Below are 17,823 nucleotides of genomic sequence, written 5' to 3' on the forward strand. Positions count from 1 at the left end.
ATACAGCTATAGGAGAACATACAGTTTGAGAACACAGAATATTAAACCTTGAAGAAACTTATGTGCAGCATATTAAATTGAAGGAGTCTTTAATAACACATAGACCTGAAAGAGGATCTTAGAGATCATTTAGTCTCATTTTGCAAATGCAGAATTATTTGTCCAGAGTAAACTAACTTTCTCAAGGTCACAGAGCTAGTTAGTTACAGAACTGGTGTGAAAAGCCAAGTCCCCTGACTCCCAGAGGACTTTCTTTTATAGTAAGACAGAAATGGAATGTTTGCATTAGCAAACAGTGGAATTTTTAATCTGATACACTTACTATTGAAAATAGACTGTTGGCAGCATTTGGCTAAGCTTGTTTGATTTAAATTCTGTGAAGTGAGAATTCTGAGTTTCCTTCTTTTTAAGAAGTTTAGCCCATTCTATGCTTTTTAGCCACTTTTCTCTTGTGAGTTTAAATATTTTTTTTAATCTAGTTAAATCTAAATTTGGTTGTTCCTATTGACTGCCTTCTGTTAAAGAGTAGTTTATAAATTCCTAATCACTTTTCTTAGTTTTGTAACTAATCCATTTTTTAGTCTTCATTCTTGAAGAGTATGCCCTTGGGAACAGTAACGATCCTTTTGCTGCCCCCTACTGTTAGTAACCAATGATGTTCAGATAATCTACTGGCAAGACTACAGATTTGTTCATTTAATGGTATGGGTTTTTTTTTTTCCTTAAATAAATTTTCTTTATTTTTAAAATATTAATTGTGTTTAAGATCTTTATTAAAATCACTCTCATGTATTGAATTCTGTTATATGATCGTTTTGGGTCTTCTGAACTAATTCATGGAATTCTTTAGAATCATTAATTGTGAGGCATAGAATATAGAACGTATAAGGGAACATTTAGTACAATATGCACATTTTTTACAAAGTCCTAGAATTTCATTGTTGGAAGACCAATTGCTTCCATTCATGCCTGACAAAGAAACACCTTTACAGTATGTATACCTTTCGCCTCCACCTCCTGCAACATTCCATTACATTTATGTCCCATTACACTTTTTTATGTAGCAGTTTTGCTTTTACGGATAAAGAAAACATAGTTCAAGAGTCTTTAACTTCCTCTTCACCACTACGGAAGGGAACCTGCTCTTTACAACAAGAAAAGATCATCTTCAGTGAACAAGCATTTATTGACTATCTACTGTTGCCATGCACTGATAGTTGCTGGGGACACAAAGAAAGCAAAAACAGCCTGTGCCCTCAAGGAGCCACCTTTCTAATGGGGAAACATTATGACTATAACTGAGTACATACAGCTCTATACAGAGTGGGTCATTCAGTATGAAACCTCTGTTGAGAGCCAGGCACTGTATGAAATACTGGGGATACAAAGAAAAGCCAAAAACAGTCCCTGGTCACAAGAAGCTCATAGGCTAATGGAGAAAATAACACGAAAGCAAATAACTGCATAAAGAAGATACAGACAGGATAAATGAGGGCAGTTTCAGAGGGAAGGCACTAAAATTAAGGGGGAGTAGGAAAGGTTCCTTGCAGGAAGTAGGTCATTTGAAGGAAGCCAGGGAGCAGGGATGAGAAGGCAAAGTAATCTAGGTATGAAGGACAGCCTGTGAAAAAACTATGTTGGAACATAGAGTGTTATATGTAAAGAGCAGCCAAAAGGCCAGTGTCACTGGATCACAGTGTACATGAAAGGGAGTAAGGTGTAAAAAACTGGAAAAAGAGGGAGGGTACAGGTTGTGAAGGACTTTGAATTCCAATCAGAAGATTTTATATTTGATCTTTTAGGTGATAGGGAGCCACTGGAGTAACAAGTAAGTAATGAGTAAGGAGGTTACGTGATTAGACCTGTACTTTTTTTTTTTTAAGCAATCAGGGTTAAATAACTTGCTCAAGGTTACACGGCCAGTTATTTCTGGGTGTGGTGATAAGTATCTGAGCCCGGATTCGATCTCCAGGTCATCCTGACACTGGAGCCGGTGCTCTTACTCGCTGAGCCACCTGGCCGCCCCTAAGCAATTGGGGTTAAGTAACTTGCTCAAGGTTACACAGCCAGGTGTTTCTGGGTGGGTACTAAGTGTCTGAGCCCAGGATTCGATCTCCAGGTCATCCCGACACTGGAGCCAGTGCTGTTATCACTGTGCTACCTGGCCACCCCTAGACCTGTACTTTTAAGAACATCATTTTGACTGGAGGAGGATGGACTGGAGTAGGAAGAGACTAATGACAAGGAGACCAACCAGAAGGCAATTATAATGGTCTGGGTATGAGTTCCTAGTATAGTGGCAGCATCAGAGGAGAGAAGGCATATATGAGAGATGTTATGAAGGTCCAATCAATAAGACAAGGCAATAGGTTGGTTATGAGGGGTGTTGAGAGAAAGAGAGGAATTGAGGATGACACCTAGTTTGTGAGCCTAGTCTTATATAGATGAAGAGCCAACCAAATAGACTGAAAAGAAGTGGTCCTATTGGTAAGAGAACCAAGAGAGAAGGATCATGAAAACTTAAAAGATATTATTAATGCAGGAACCTCAAAGGAAAAGAGGTTACTGAGTGTTGGTGGTAGAGGGAGAACCTGAAAGTAATGGTGGAAAACAAGGATCCCACCATGAGTAAAAGCACAACCAGTGCTGGAAAGGGTAGCCAGGTGCCATGGGTTGCTCAGTGTCCAGCACTAAGCATGATCGGAGACGTGAATAAGAAATGACCAGACCATGTGGGTAGTTCAAGCAAGAACCATGAACTCCATTTATTGATTCTTAGGACAAGGTTTTTATAGAGCAAATGAGACAAAGGAAGGGGGCTCAAGTTTTCTTATCATTACATTAGTCTGTTATATCCTGGAAGTAGCACAGAATAGATAATTTGATAAGGGTTTGTTATCTAGGAGACTGAAGTCTTAGGGTAAAACCTTTGATCTAGGCCTCAGGTACCTCCTAATGCAGCCACAGTCATAAACAGATACAATTGAGAGCAGATTTCAAAGCCAAAGCTGCAATCTTCAAAAGACATCACGTTTAGAGCTGACCACCCAAAGATACCTGAGTGTTGAATCAAATATTTTAGCTTTGAACAACTAAATTCTTGGGGTAGAGCCTATTAGTCTCAAAACTCAAACAACATTCTTTTAAGTGTAACCCATATCAAAAGACCCAAGGAGTAAGCTTAACATAAAGCCGTGTCATGAAGGACCTTTAATAGAGCACATTGTCTGAGTTCTGAATCAGGCTTCCTTGGCTCCCCGCAGCCAGGAAAGCTGGGTCATGAGGAGGGAACCAGGTCTCAGTCAGTACAAGAAGATGGAGGAAGGAAGAAATAAAAATGTTTTAGGGTTTAAGATGAAAACAAGTTTGTTACCTTTTGAGCAGTCATTGCAGAAAGCACAGTGAAAGGGTTGGGTAGCCTTGGAGTGGTAAATGATGGGGTGGAATGGGGTTGAAGGGGTTTGGGAATAAAGGACTGGTCCATGGGAGATGGAGAATGAAGTTTCAGCAACAGCAACTTTAGGTTGAAAATCATTGGAATGGGATAGGTATGCTGGTGCAAAAGTACCAGGGATGTTATCACTGTTGCTAGGCGTTCCCTCTCATGTGAAGTTGTCCCAGATTTTCAGGCAACTGTGTGTAACTGGAAGCCTTAGGTATAAAAGGGAGTGAGTAGGGAAAACCCTCTAGAGGTGTAACTGACAAGAGCTCAATGGAATGGCACAGGCAAGGTAAGCCCTATGGTAATTTAAAAGCTGATGAAAGGTAATATCAGATTGGAAGGTACTAGTAGCTATGGGAAACAAAAAAGATCTCTTGAAGTAGGTGGGATTCAAATTGTTTCTTGAAGGAAGCCAAAGAAATTAAGAGATGAAGGTGAGGAGGGAGTGAATTCTGGGGGTGGGGGAACAGATGTGAAGCAATGAAGTCAGGAGATGGAGTGTCATGTTCTGGGACTGTAAAGGAGGAATGAGGCCAAAGTAGTTAGTTTGTAGAGTTCATGGAAGGAAGGAAAGTCAGGAATGAAACAGCCTTCCTCAAGGACATGTATGTTTGTGTATTCTCATATAATTGTCTATGTACAAACACATTCATACAAATATGGATAGATTACAAGCTTATTTACATAGATATTACTCAGGCTCAGCAATTCCCTTCCTGTCTGTGTTCTCAATTTTGAAGTCTATAGCTGATAAGTCCCTGTTTGCTATTCTCTTCCTCAAAATCTAGATAATACTCAAAGCTCCCATTCAAATGTATTCATTCAGCACACATTTACTATTTACTATGTAAGAGACTGTATGAGAGACAGAAATTGTATATATCACACATAGAGCTCTGGTCATTTAGTTAGGGAACCTGGTTTTGAATCCCAACTCTGAGACTTAATTAACCTCTCAGAGCCTCAGTTGCTTCATCGGTAAGATGGGAATAATAATAATTGGACTTACTATCTTACAGAATTGTAAGAAAGTTACTTCGCAAACCTTAAAAGTACTAAAGAAACATGAATTGCAGATATAAAATAAGTCATAGCCCCCTACCTTAAGGAATCTACAGTCTAACAGGGACAGGTAAGACATATATAAAGATAAATATAATAAAACTTAAAATGTTATTAGTCTGTATGAGTAGTATAAATTATTCTAAGTTTCAATGAGAGAAGAATCACTTTCATCTCTAGCAATTCATTCAACAGGCATTTACTTTATTGCATGTTAGATGTTGAGGATACAAAGACAAACTGAAAAAAAAAAGTTTCTACTGTCAAGGAATTTAACATTTTATTGGGAAGATATAACATATAAACCAAAAAGAATATACATGAGAATTTGAGGGGAGAGGGGACTCTGAAAGGGCTTCCCATGGGGGGCTTGTACCTAAGTTGACTCTCAAAGCTTAGTCCTGCAGCAGAACCTTCCCTGTCCCTCCCCTGCCCCAGATATATGTTATCTCCCCTGATTAGAATGTGAGCCCTTTGAGAGGAGGGTGAGAGATGGCATACTGAGTTTAGAGAAGAACAAGTGGGCAGAGAAGGCTTCATGCAGGAGTAGGCATTTGAGGTGGGTTTCAAAGGAAGAGTTGTTGAGTTGTTTCAGTTATGTTCAACTCTTTGTGACCCCGTTTGGGGTTTTCTTGTCAGAGATACTGGAGTGGTTTGTCATTTCCTTCTCCATCTCATCTTACAAATGAGGAAACTGAGACAAACAAGGGTAAGTGGCTTGCCCAGGGTCACACAGCTAGTAAGTGTTATGAGACAGGATTTGAACTCATGGAAGACTAGTCTTCCTGTCTTCAGGTCTAGCACACTAACCGCTGTGCCACCTAACTACCTAATTAAAGGAACAGTAGGAAGTCAAAATGCATCATATCCTTAACATTTATTCCTGGCACACATGCTTTAAAGGTCTGTCACAGCGAGAAGTCATAAAGCTTTTGTGTACATAAGGAGAAGGAAGGAGTGGCATATATGGTACTGGGGAAGCACTGGATTTAGTGTCAGAGGACCTGGCTTCAAATCATGGCTGCTGTTTCTCACTTGTGTGCAAGTTTAATGACCTTTATGAGCCTTAGATCCTTTACTTGTAAAGTGAGGCATTAGACTAGATGTATAAAGTCCCATTGAACTCTAAGCCTATGATCCTATGGTTCTCCTTTGCTTTACCTTTCTCTTCTGCTCCCATTATGTGTTTGATTTTTGGTTAACTTTTAGTTGTTTCATGTTTACTGTTGCCAAACTTTTCACAACCCCATATGGGGTCATGACCCACCATTTAATAAGCACTGGTCTACCTGAATTGTACTGGCTAAAAAATTTTTTTGCTTAGTGTTCAACCCTTGGTGATGTTCTTAACTGTTGAAGATCAAGACATAGAATGTTAAAGCTGGGAGGGCCCTTAATGATCATAGCCCACATCTCTTGGCTTCTAGTCCAGTGTTCTCCATTAAGCAGCACTGATAAATATTAGCAATTAATAGCATGGGTACCTATCTTGTTTACCCTGCAGGGGTTTCCCACTGTACTTTGCCCTCACCACCATCAGATCTTCCCATGTAACAAAGTAAAAACCTTAGCAAAACTGACTGACAAAAGGGCTAACTACTTCCAACAAAGCATATTCTATTTCTTACCTCTTTACTGAGAAGAAGGAAGTATGTTTCATTATTTTTACTTTGGTACCAAAATTCATCCTTGCTAGCAACCTGAAACTTGAAACCTTTTAGCGTTGTTTCCTTTTATATTATTTTAGTCATATATATTGTTCACTTTGTTCTTTTTGCTTCACTCTGTCATTTCATACAGGTCTCCCCTTGTTTCTCCAAATTTCTCATATTTATCATTTCTTATCATCTATTGTTTTCTAATAGATTCACACACCACAGTTAATTTATACCTCAATTGATGGGTGCCTCCTTTGTTTCTAGTTTTTTGCTACCATAAAAGTGCTGCTATGAATATTTTAGTATATATGAGACCTTTCTTCGATCTCTTATGTATATTCCTAGTAGGGGAATCAATCACTAGACCAGAGGGTATAAGGAGTTGGATTAATTTTCTCATACAATTCTAATTGGTTTCCAGAACCCACTAGTAGTGTATTTCTTACTATGCCTGTCTTTCTACAGCCCCTCCAACATTTAGTAGTTTGGTCTTATCCAATGTATGCTAATTTGATGAGTCAGAGGTGAAGTTTTAATTTGGCTTTGTTTTAATTTGGTTTTTCTCTTTTGGACCATTTTTATATGGTTGCTGACAGTTTGAATTTCTTTTCTTAACTCTGAGTCTTTTATATTTTTGTCATTTCTCTTTATGTCTTACATATTAAGGCCCTCATCAGAGTTAGGAGTAAAGATTTTTCATATTCCAACTGCATTAATTATGTTTAACTTTATATAATTATGATTACTATTTTATCTTTTATGATCACCTCTGCATCCCTTATCTAATTAGGAATTCTGTAGCCACAGTTGTGGAAGTTACTTGCTTCCATTCTACTCGTTTTTTTTAAACTTACAGCTACAAGTTTATAAGCTCCCTGAAAGCAAAACTCAAACATTTCTGTACTGCTCGAAGCATTTGAGTTGCACAGAGTAGGTGTTCGATATTTGTTTAATGAATGAATGAATATTCAGTATCACACAGATTGCTACCAGAATCCTAGTTAAAATTTTTTCTAAAAGGGAAACTTCTTTGTATCCACTGGCCCTCTTTCTGAATATTTCTCTAGTTTACACTTTCTCTCCCCTGCCTATGGGTACCCATTACTTTCTTGCTGATCACTGATTTGTCAGAGCCCTCCATTCCCTTAAAGCCCATTCCAAAATTGCTCTCCTTCGCTATCTTAGTCCAAACTTCCATCCTTGACTCCCAGGGATATTCAGATAGGAGTTGTTCTGATAACCATAAATTAAAATAAAAACTAAGAATGAAACATGAATGATACTGTAATCCTCACAGGCTATTACATTATAAAAATTAAAAAATATTTCGTCCAAATGAATTCTGATGGGAAGATGAAAGCAGGATTTTTTTTTTTTTTGAGCCAGGGAGGCCTTCAGTTATTTATGTCCTATTCTAGTTTTATTTCCTCTAGGGTGGACTGAACCTTAAAGTTTAGAAGGGCCTTAGAGGTCAACTAATCCAATCTTCTCATTTTAGAGATGAGGAATATGAGATCTGAAGAGTGGAAATTATTTGTACAAGATCACACAATGAGCTAGTACCCATATCAAGACTAAAACTTATTGCCACTGATTTTTAGTCCTAGATTTTTGTTGTCATTACACAGCTGTGCTAAAACTTACAGGCTGTGGAACAGGTTTCATGGCTGCACAGCTCTACTTCCAAGCTGCTATTTGGTATTACTGTAAATAAACAAAATGGAGTTAAGACTGCAATCTGTATTCTCTGCTTTTCCTTGAAGGCACAGAACTCATTCTGGCTCTATTTCAAGAGACAGACATTCCAGAGGGCAAAACACATGTGTTTAGTTAGTCTGACCTTTGCAATTTTTGAAGCAACATAATTAATGCTTTCCTTCTTTATTATTTACTTCAGTATGTCTGTCACTTTAAATAGACACAAAGAAAAGTCCTTTCTTCTCTCTAGACAGCAACGATTGCCAAAACGGAAATCAAGTCCGATTCCCAAACATTCAATCATCCAGACTGCATATGTTCCATTTCTATGAATGAGGACAATCTGGACAGTAGAAATGTTTGTTAATATAACAGAATGAAAAGGAACAACATACAGTTGGTTCTCTGAGACACAAGCAAATAAGAAATACTCCATTAATTTAGACCCGCATTCATAGTCTGAGCTTGATTGTATATGGTCATTTTCCATTTCTTCTCGTCAAGGTATTTTCAAAGCTCCTAATATATAAAGCCAGATAAGAGTAGAGCTCATTCATTACACTCACTAAATTTAGGCCAATCAGAGAATACCTAGCTATTTAGCCTACTTAGATCAGCACTGCTTAGATCTAGCCTGGTTTCCCTATGTTTCTTAGAATTTAGAGCAAGAAAGAGCCTCAAGACATCATTGAATCCAACACTCTCATTTGACAGAGGAGGAAAGTGAGACCTTGTCATTGTGATCTGCCCAAAGACACAGAGGTCATAACCAGTAGAGCCAGGTTTTAAGCCCATATCTTTAATTTCAACTGTGTGGCCCTTTTTCATTATGCAAAGCTGCTTCTTCTCAGTATAATGCTGCATATTCTTGCCTTATGTTTCATAGAAGTAATGTATAAGAAAAAATCCAAAGCTTTCTAGTCAAAATCAAAACATAAATGTCCCCAAATACAAATAATGATTTTTACCTGCTTTTTTCATAGGCCAGCCACCACACATATCACTACTTTAGGAAGTCACCTCATTCACATTTCCTTCTTGGTCTTTATTCTTAATTGTTTCTTTCTGATTTACTATTATCAGAACAATCTGTAGCTGGTTATCATAGAGTCAAGGGATGGGAGTTATGATTGATATAGTGAAGATTCTGCTGTTTTGGTTTTTGTTTGTACATCCTCACTGCCTAGCATGGACCCAAATGCTTCCTGCATTGAGTTGGTCACGAAGGACCTTTCCCCTAGACAGGAGAGTATTTTTTCTTTGCACTTTTCTGATACAACTTTATTGTGCATCATAGTTTTGTGTCTGTATCTCTTATCCCCTGTCTAGACTACAGGCTCCATGAAGGCACAGAACAGGCCTTCAAGTCAGCTGGAAAGGTCCCATGGTCCTTAGAGTATAGTGGCAAAGTAGATGCTGATGCCTCTTCTTTAATGTCATTTTCATCGATAAAATAATACCAGTTCCTGATCTTGAACTTCTTTGACAGTGCCAAGGACTTTGGTGGCAAGAATTTTCTTTTCTGGATCTTCAATACTGGGGCAGTAGCACCAGCAAGAGCAGTTACTCAGATGCATCTCCACAAGGGTTACTTTCCAGGATGAAGATTGGAGGGATTGGGCCAGAAATACTGATGTTCTGAAAGTTCTTGGTTCGTGGTTCTGAACTGTATCTATCTGGATCTAAAAGGAGATGGTGGTCAAGACGGTGGTCAAGATGGTGGTGATGTTTGACTTGCCTGGCACATGCTGTCTTCTGTCTTGCCCTCAGGGTAAATTTTAGCTGCTGCTTTAGCTGAGGCTGACTTACCTGCTCTGTGGGTGGCAGATAGTTGGCAGTTGATGGGGATAACTGGCCCCTTCACAGAAGTTATTTCTTCAGGTGATGGTCATGAAGTCTACACTGGAAGTAGAATTGATGGTCTGTGGGATGCAGCCACTCTACGGACTCCTATGCCTGTTTGCTTTTTGGTAGCATTTGGTCAGTAGTTGTTGCTGGTGGTGAGGAGGAAAGTGAGCCTTTTCTCTACAATGATTTCTCCCCTCAATTATGGCAGCAAGAGCTCTGCTAGAGCAGATTTGGTGGTGGTGGTGGTGGTGGTGGTTGGGGGGGGGGGGCAGCAATGTTATTCCTGAGGCTTTTGAGTTCAGGGTCCTAGGCTATCTCTATTAGAATCTGAGACCAGATGGTGGTCAAAGTGGTAGTGGTGATTTGCCTAGCACATGCTGCCACCTCTCTCTCCCTCAGGGAGACTTGAAGCTTTAGCAAGGCTGGCTTGGACATGAATTTTATTGGCTGTGGTATAGTTGGACATGTCCAATAAACACTCCAGCAGTACTGGAGGTAAAGGGAGGGAAGAGGGTTGAATGTGTAGATTGGGGAGTCATCTACACAGAAGTGGTAGTCAAACCCTTGGGAAGAAATGAAGTCACTTCGTGAGCCAGTGTATGGAAAGGAAAGGAGAATGCCCCCAGTGTACAGTGCTGGAATGGTCAAGTGAGTTCACTTGGGCTCTACTCACAGTTAAGGCAGCATGAGAAAAATAGTGGAGCAGCAGAGGAGATGAAGCAGGAGTATCTGAACATGTGCTCCAGCCTTCTTACACCCACCTTACATCTTTCCATTGCCATTTATGTCACTTGTAAATTTGATGCTTCCAAGATGTAGTTATATAGGTAAGCTAAAGATTATTGGTGTTCACAAGATTGCCTTTTGTGGATGATTGGCTTGGGATTGTTCAAAGGGATATACAATTTCTCCAGTCACTTTTTTTCTTTTCAGTTCTGGATATAGCTCAATATACATCTATTATTACCTGTCCAAGATAGATGTCCTGTTCCAATGGCTTGGTCATGCATCTGCACATCACAAGCTGGGTAATATGTGGTTTTCTTCCACCGTGTGTTAATTACACTCTCTGAAAATCTTGTTTACTTAGCTAGCTCTCTACCTAATGTTTCTTTTCTTGTAGTCTTGAATTTTCTGACCTAAGATCTGCAAGTTTGGAAGTAAACGTGTAAAATGTAAACTGTCTGCCAAACAAAATACAAAATGTAACTGCCCCTAGGTGTCTCAGTAATTAATAATAAGAATTCATAAATTTTATTTTTACCTATTCTTTAGAGCCCAGCCTAAGTGCCACTTACATTAAGAAGCCTTTCCTGATCTCCCCAGTCAGTCATGACTCTCCCCATACCTCACACCATTTTATTTGAACTTTTCTACTATAGTAATATATTAGTGTATATAATAAGTTATTGAATTACTGTGCAGGTACTTAGGTGACACAGTGGCTAAACAACTGCCTGGATTTAGGAAAATCTGAGTTCAAATCCTGCCTCAAACACTTAACTATCTGTGTAACCCTGGGCAAGTCATTTAACCACCTGTGTCCCAGTTTCCTCATCTGTAAAATGGATATAAGAATAATACCTACCTCATAGGATTGTTGTGAGAGTCAAGCGATTTAACATATATGTAAAGTGCTTTGCAAAACATGCTGGCTATTGTTATTATATTAGTGCCTTAGCATCCTTCTAGCCTGTGAGCTCCTTGAGGCCAGGATGTTATATGTAAACTTTGTTTAGGCCCCAGTTTTGAGTACAGAGTTCTGTATACCATAGATAGTTAATCATTGTTTTCTGAATTAAATTAAATTAAATTGAATAATAACAGTGATAATCAGGTGAACAAGGAAAAGGCTTTGAAAATTAGATTTGCTTTCATTTTATACAGCAACAAGTCTGGGAGGTGAGTTGTGCAAATGAACTTTCCTCCCCCTAGAGACCATTGTCTTTGACACAGCAGAACTTTCAGCCCCACTGGTCTCTGAAAACTCATGCTTTTTAGCCTCAGGATAAAAAATGTGCTTATCAGATCTGTACATCATAGTCATGGAATCATAGTAACACTTGGAAGGTACCTCAAAAATGTTAAATGTTAAAATGGAAAGTAACCTTAGAACACAGAATGGAAGAGCTGGAAGGAGCCTTGGAACATGTAATATTAAAACTTAGAATGTTAAAACTGGAAAAGACTTTGGTCTATAGAATGTCGAATATATTATACATAAAACATATATCCTCTGTGGCAAGAACCTCTTTCAGGTCTAACATTCTTTGTTCCCTTGTTCTAACATTTTATGTTCCAATGTCCCCCCCTTTCAGTTTCTTTTGAATAGTTTATGATTTGGTGAGCTTTTCTTATATTAAAATGTATTTGTGTTTTGTGTTAGTATGTATTTAAAATGTATTGTTGGGGGGTTTGTGCACCAATTGGTCACATCTTACTGAATACATCTCATTTTGTTTTCCTCTATTCTTTCCCTTCTCTCCACCCCCCTTTTCTCAGCTGGAGTCTCTCAGTTGCTGCTCTGTATGTGTCAGGCTAGTGACTTGTAATGTTTATTAATACAGTGTCACTCTTGCTGTTGAAAAAAAAAACGTGATGTTTCTCAGAAGCTTGTGATAAAATGTGGCGTTTGATTTCAAGATCTTGCCTACACTGTATGTTGAATACATTCTCAGATGTTATGCAGTTCACTGAGCTGACAGTTATGGAAACCCCGCCTGGGGACCCCATTTCAGCAGGACATATTTGAGCAGAAACAGTTTGCAAAACTTTACACACTTAAACTCCTGCCAAGGCAAACTGTTAGCCACTTGAGTTTGTTATAAATACCCAGTGGCAGTGGTTGGAAGTAGCCCATGGTGTGTTTTATATTCTGAACTGAATGTGAATGTCTTTGCGGTTCTATAGAGTAGTAAATAATTGAGTTTGATTAGGGAGAGGGACCTCATTATCCCCCACCTGTGCCCAGCTGGAAGGGGAGGGTCGAAATGAAGCCATTAGCTGTCTCTCTTACTGGCAACTCAAAGAGCTCAAATACATCTGTGTCTTATTTTCTTTTCTGGCACAATCAGTCGCGTGGGCTAAGCAGGCATGACCGAATTTGGCAAGTTTCAAGGACTCTGGCGAAGTTACACAAGGAGAAGACGGAGGGGCAGTCATTTTGGCTTCTTACTGCCCATTAGTCTGGCAAGTTCTGTTTTTGGAAAATGTCCATTGTGAAAGGGCGTGCTTTATCCAATGTCAAACATCCCTTGTGAAGACAATGTACTTTGATCTATTTTTAAAACTTGTCAGGTCAAGTTAAACAAAATGTGGCATTCACATAAGTATAAACTCTTTTTGCCTGTGGAGTTATTCCCAGAAGGCTTACTTTAAACAACCATAGGCTGTAATTATTACGTGTAGTTCTTCCTCTCTCCTTAGACATTTCCGTTTTGTAGCCAAAGGGGCAATGTATAGAGTGTCACAGTAATCAGTGAAGGTTCAAGGTAATGACTAGGCTTGGGAGGATGTAGACATTGACCTAGACAAACTGTGGTCATGGAAGCAGCAGCATGCAATATTCAGAATTCTAAATTTGGAGTCTGAAGACCTAAGTCTGTGTCCCAGCTGGGCCACTCATCCTTAGGACGGTGAGTGAGTGCTTTCACCTCTCTCAGGCTTCTGTTTTATTAGTTGTAAAATGATTCTGTTAGCCTAGATCAGGTCCTTTTAGGGCTGATATTTCCTGACATTCTGTATTATCTTTCATTGTTTTTGAATCTGTCTGTAAAACCAAGGCACAGTGAGGGAAAGCAACTTGTTCAGGATCATAGTTTTCATCATTTAGTAACTATTTCAACATCATTGGGGTTTTATGCATTTAAAATGTATTGGCAGGTGTTGCCCTCCAGTACAGTTCTTTGTCACTTTGTGCTCACCCTCTGTGCCTGCTATTGACTAGCTGAAGGGCTGATGGGTCTTTTGTTGTTTTTGATTATGGTTTTTTTTTTTTTGTTCTTCTGCCTTCTGTACTATATGATATCAGAATAATGTGTCCTACACCCAAGTCCTGGACTTCTGATGACTAAGATGTAACATGCTTGAGAACCCCAAAGCAAGAAACCCTTTACCACCTGGGAAGGATATATGTAATGGAAATCCATGATTTCGTTCAGATCCCTAGTTTTGTGTATTGCTATCATGGCATGGTAGAAATACCGTGGGAGACTTAGGTCAGAAGATGCAGGCTCAGATAACTGGTTCTGTCACTGCCTTTCCTGAACTTGATTTATTTTACCTGTAAAGTGGGGATAACACTTGTATTTCCTCCCTCAAAAGCAGCTATGAGTAATGTGGATTATAAACTAGTCAGCACTATAGACATATGAGATTATTTGGACAGTGATCAGTAATCTATCACCAAAGTCTCTTTTTAATACCTCTTCTTAACATAAAGGTAATATTAAGTTCATGAAGCTTACTCTAGAAGGACTGAAGCTGTTGCAAGTTCAGTCTTTGGACTGGAAAAGATGTGAAAATGAGCTTGGGGATGAACTGTGTGCATCATCAGATGAAGTACAATGACTCTTGTGGCTAAAATGCCGGTCACCAAGGGATGTATGTATGGGGCCACTGGCACTCATTAAAATTTCTACTACCAAACAAAGAAAGTTTGGTGATCTGTGTTTGAAGAGGGCAGCCACAGAAATGTACTTGCTGAGTACATTGAGTATTACTATTATTAACAATAATAATAATATTCCAGAACTTATTAAAATACTTCAGTCAGGGGTGGCCTGGTGGCACAGCAAGTAAGAGCACTGTCCCCAGAGTTGAAATGACCTGCAGATCGAATCTGGGCTCAGACACTTAGCACCACACCCAGAAATAACTGGCCGTGTAACCTTGAGCAAGTTACTTAACCCCAATTGCTTTAAAAAAAAAAATACTTCAGTCAATAAGTAATGCAGTTGGTGTGGCTGCACCCTTTGTGAATACCAGTAGCAACCCTTCCATACCTTAATAGATGGTTTCTTGAGCTGTTGGGGGGAGGAATGCCCTATATATTAAAAACATGTGACTATGAATGATACCCCTACTGCTCTTTGGTAGAGATGGAAATGAGGAGTACAGGGTCATTCATTGATTCTGCTTATGCTTTCACTGGAACAAATAAAGAAAAATCCTGAATGTAAATGGCTACAAGTACCCACATAACCTGGGGCAGATCATTTTGCCCCTAATGTATAGTGTAAAAAGTATTTGATTTTGTATAAGAGGACCCGTGTTCATGTTCTGGCTCTGCCGCTCAGTAGCATTGTGATCTTGATAAGTTAGTCTGCTTCCCTGGGCCACCATTTTGTCATCTGTACAATGAGGGAGTTAGGCTAGATCAAAGTTTCTTAATCAGGGGTCCACAGTCCCCTTTGGAGGCTGAATATATTTCAGCAGGTCCAGGAACTTGGATGGGAGAAAATATTTTAGTAACTATTTCAACATCATTGGGTTTTGTAACCCTACCTATTTTATTTTATGCATTTAAAAATATTCTGAGGCGTCCATAGACTTCAAAATTGCCAAAGGGGTCCATCTCCCCCAGATTAAGAACCCCAAGACAAGGTGGTCTGTGTGTTCTGGTTAAACTCTTGAGTTTGTGGTCACAGTAAGCCTCTGTTTCTTCATCTGTGCTGTGGAAATGATTAGTTCTTACATTGCTTCCCTCATAAGTTGGTGAGAAAAATGGAGGAGGGAAAAAAGGAGTTATTAAGCACTTACTATGTACCAGGTATGATGCCTAAATATAAGCAAAAAGAAAGGCAGTCCCTGCCCTTAAGGGGAAAGATGACACCCTAAAGGGAGCTAAAGAGGAGAAACACGGCCAAGCAAGGAAAGGAGGCTGGCTGGCTTTGGTCCTTTCCATGTCATGGAGGTTTCAGAAGGAACACTCCCATGGGAGAAGAAAGGCAGGCCTTTCAGAGGGATATACCAGAGTGAGCAAGGGAAATTGTAGCATGCACAAACAGAGCAAGGGGCATGGTTTTAAAGTGAAAAAAAAAATCAGGAAAACCAAGGGGGGAAGGGAGCAAGGTCTAGAGCTGCCCTGGGAAAACTTTTATTATAAATGAAGAAAATAATTTGTAAATTTTAAAGTATATTATGAATGTGAATAGATGTTATTTTTCCTTATGTACTGCCATATATACTCATGGTATAGGGGAGACCCTTGGTTCTCAAGGGTACACTAGCAGAGCAAAGCTCTAGAAAGCCTTCACAAATTTAGGCCTTAAGCCTGGGCAGAAGGGCAGACACTGCCTGTCATCTAAGGGCCAGCCTGGCTAAGCTGGGAAAGCCTTACCGCCGGGTAGGAAGAAGAGTGCTCAATTTCTCAGTTACAGGAAATCATGAAAACTACCTATTACAGTGTAAAGCAATTGAGGTACATATCAGTGTAGGGAATACCCACTCTCAAAACATAGATCTGCAAAGTATCCTTATCATTATTAGTATTAGCAGCATTAGTAGTTACACTTGTATCATTTCTTTAAGCAAAGTCTTGTGGTGGAAGCAGGATGGAATATACCCCCCTTAGAGTGTAGCAATCTATCCCCAGTCACCAAAGTTTTTATTTCCATCTGGAGAAAAAGGAGCAAGGCCCAGAGCTGCCCTGGGAAAACTTATTAGGGCTGGCCAAGCATACTGTGTTCAGGACGGAACCTTCTTCTCTCTTTGTGTGATGTTCATGTTTCTCCCGAAATTGAGCCCCAGAGTAAGATAGTACTCACTTCCATAGCAGTATTCTGAGTGCTGAGCCTTTTACCTTTATGGTGGGTTTTTGTTCTCCTCTCATGAACCTTGCTCCCCTGGCTTCAGCGCAGAGGCTGTAAAGGAAGATGGAAAGCCAAGTTACCTCAGAATGATCACTATCATTAACATTCACGGGCGGTTCACTTATCATTCCTGACTATACAGACATGGCAGCCGCTCGGAAGCGTCCGCAGGTGTAGCACGATGATACATATTACATTGTGCCACAATGGATTTATGTATTCTGTAACAAAAGAAAAGTGTAATGAAAAAATACAGAAGGTGATCCTTTATTCCTCCACTGCACAATTTATCAGGAATGCCTGTGGATGATAAGTGCCCAGCATTTCCGGGGCTTTCTTTAACCTTGTCACCCAGGTAGGTTTTGGTAAAATGACAGAAAAAAAAAAATAGAGATCAGTGATCTTCCTTTTTTCAAAAGCTCACTTTAAAGAACCTTTTTAATTTGTGGAAATTTGAACTAAACATAAGGTATCCTTTCAGAGTCTTTACAAATAAGGATAAAGCTATTGTCCTCTGAAATAATGTGATCTGCCAGATGCAACTAAGGCTAAGATGTTCATAATTTATGTACTATGCTTCATAGGATTTGGAGCTGAAAAATCCTTAGAGATCATCTAGTCTGCCCCCCTCATTTTACAGATGAGGCAGTTGAGGACCAAAGAAGGCAAATGACTCAACAGAGGTCACATAACTGGGATACAGCCTTGTGTCTGTTGACTCCAGCTTCAGTGGTCTTTCCACTAAACTACTCTGCCATACAGTGTTCCCACTTGAGGTAATGAAGGTTGCACCTTAGCTTGTCTATCTATTGTCTCTCGTTCTTCCTACATGAATTGCCCCACCTCCTTTCCCAGTTACATATATCTTTAGATAATTAATTGTCTAAATTAACACTAGCATATTGTTCAGTTACAATTAAGATATATTGAATTATAAATTCCTGGAATCACGACCATAGCAGTCAGCTATTCAAAATGTCATCTTTAGTATGAATTGCCTCCTGGCAAGGACTTATCTAGACTTCACTATTACCTCTAGAGATTGGAAGCTCACTAAGTCTTTTCCATTCTTAAGACACATAGGATCCTTATTGGAAATTGACTTCCCTGTAACTTCCTTTGATTTCTCCCACTTCTGCCTTTCAAGGTCATACAGAATAAATTCAACCCTTGTTCTACCTCACAGCTTTTCAGATATTCAGAGACAGTTACCCATTCCCTCACTACCAAGACTTCTCTTCTTCAGGACAAATATTGCTCATTTCTTCATCTGGTCTTCATAGCATGATGTTGACTCCCTTTA

The 17,823-nt window shown here is 39.4% G+C and overlaps 1 protein-coding gene across 8 annotated transcripts in view; it reads left to right on the forward strand.

Annotated features, from left to right (window-relative positions):
• MAPKAP1 (MAPK associated protein 1) overlaps window positions 1–17,823 on the forward strand; it is a 346,315-nt gene that overhangs the window by 189,651 nt on the left and 138,841 nt on the right. The gene's annotated exons all lie outside the window — the stretch shown is intronic.

This window comes from Petaurus breviceps, unplaced genomic scaffold (genome assembly GCF_028583685.1).
Source record: "Petaurus breviceps papuanus isolate PSGF00001 unplaced genomic scaffold, PetGlider_PUasm1.0 171, whole genome shotgun sequence".
Taxonomy (NCBI): Eukaryota; Metazoa; Chordata; class Mammalia; order Diprotodontia; family Petauridae; genus Petaurus; species Petaurus breviceps.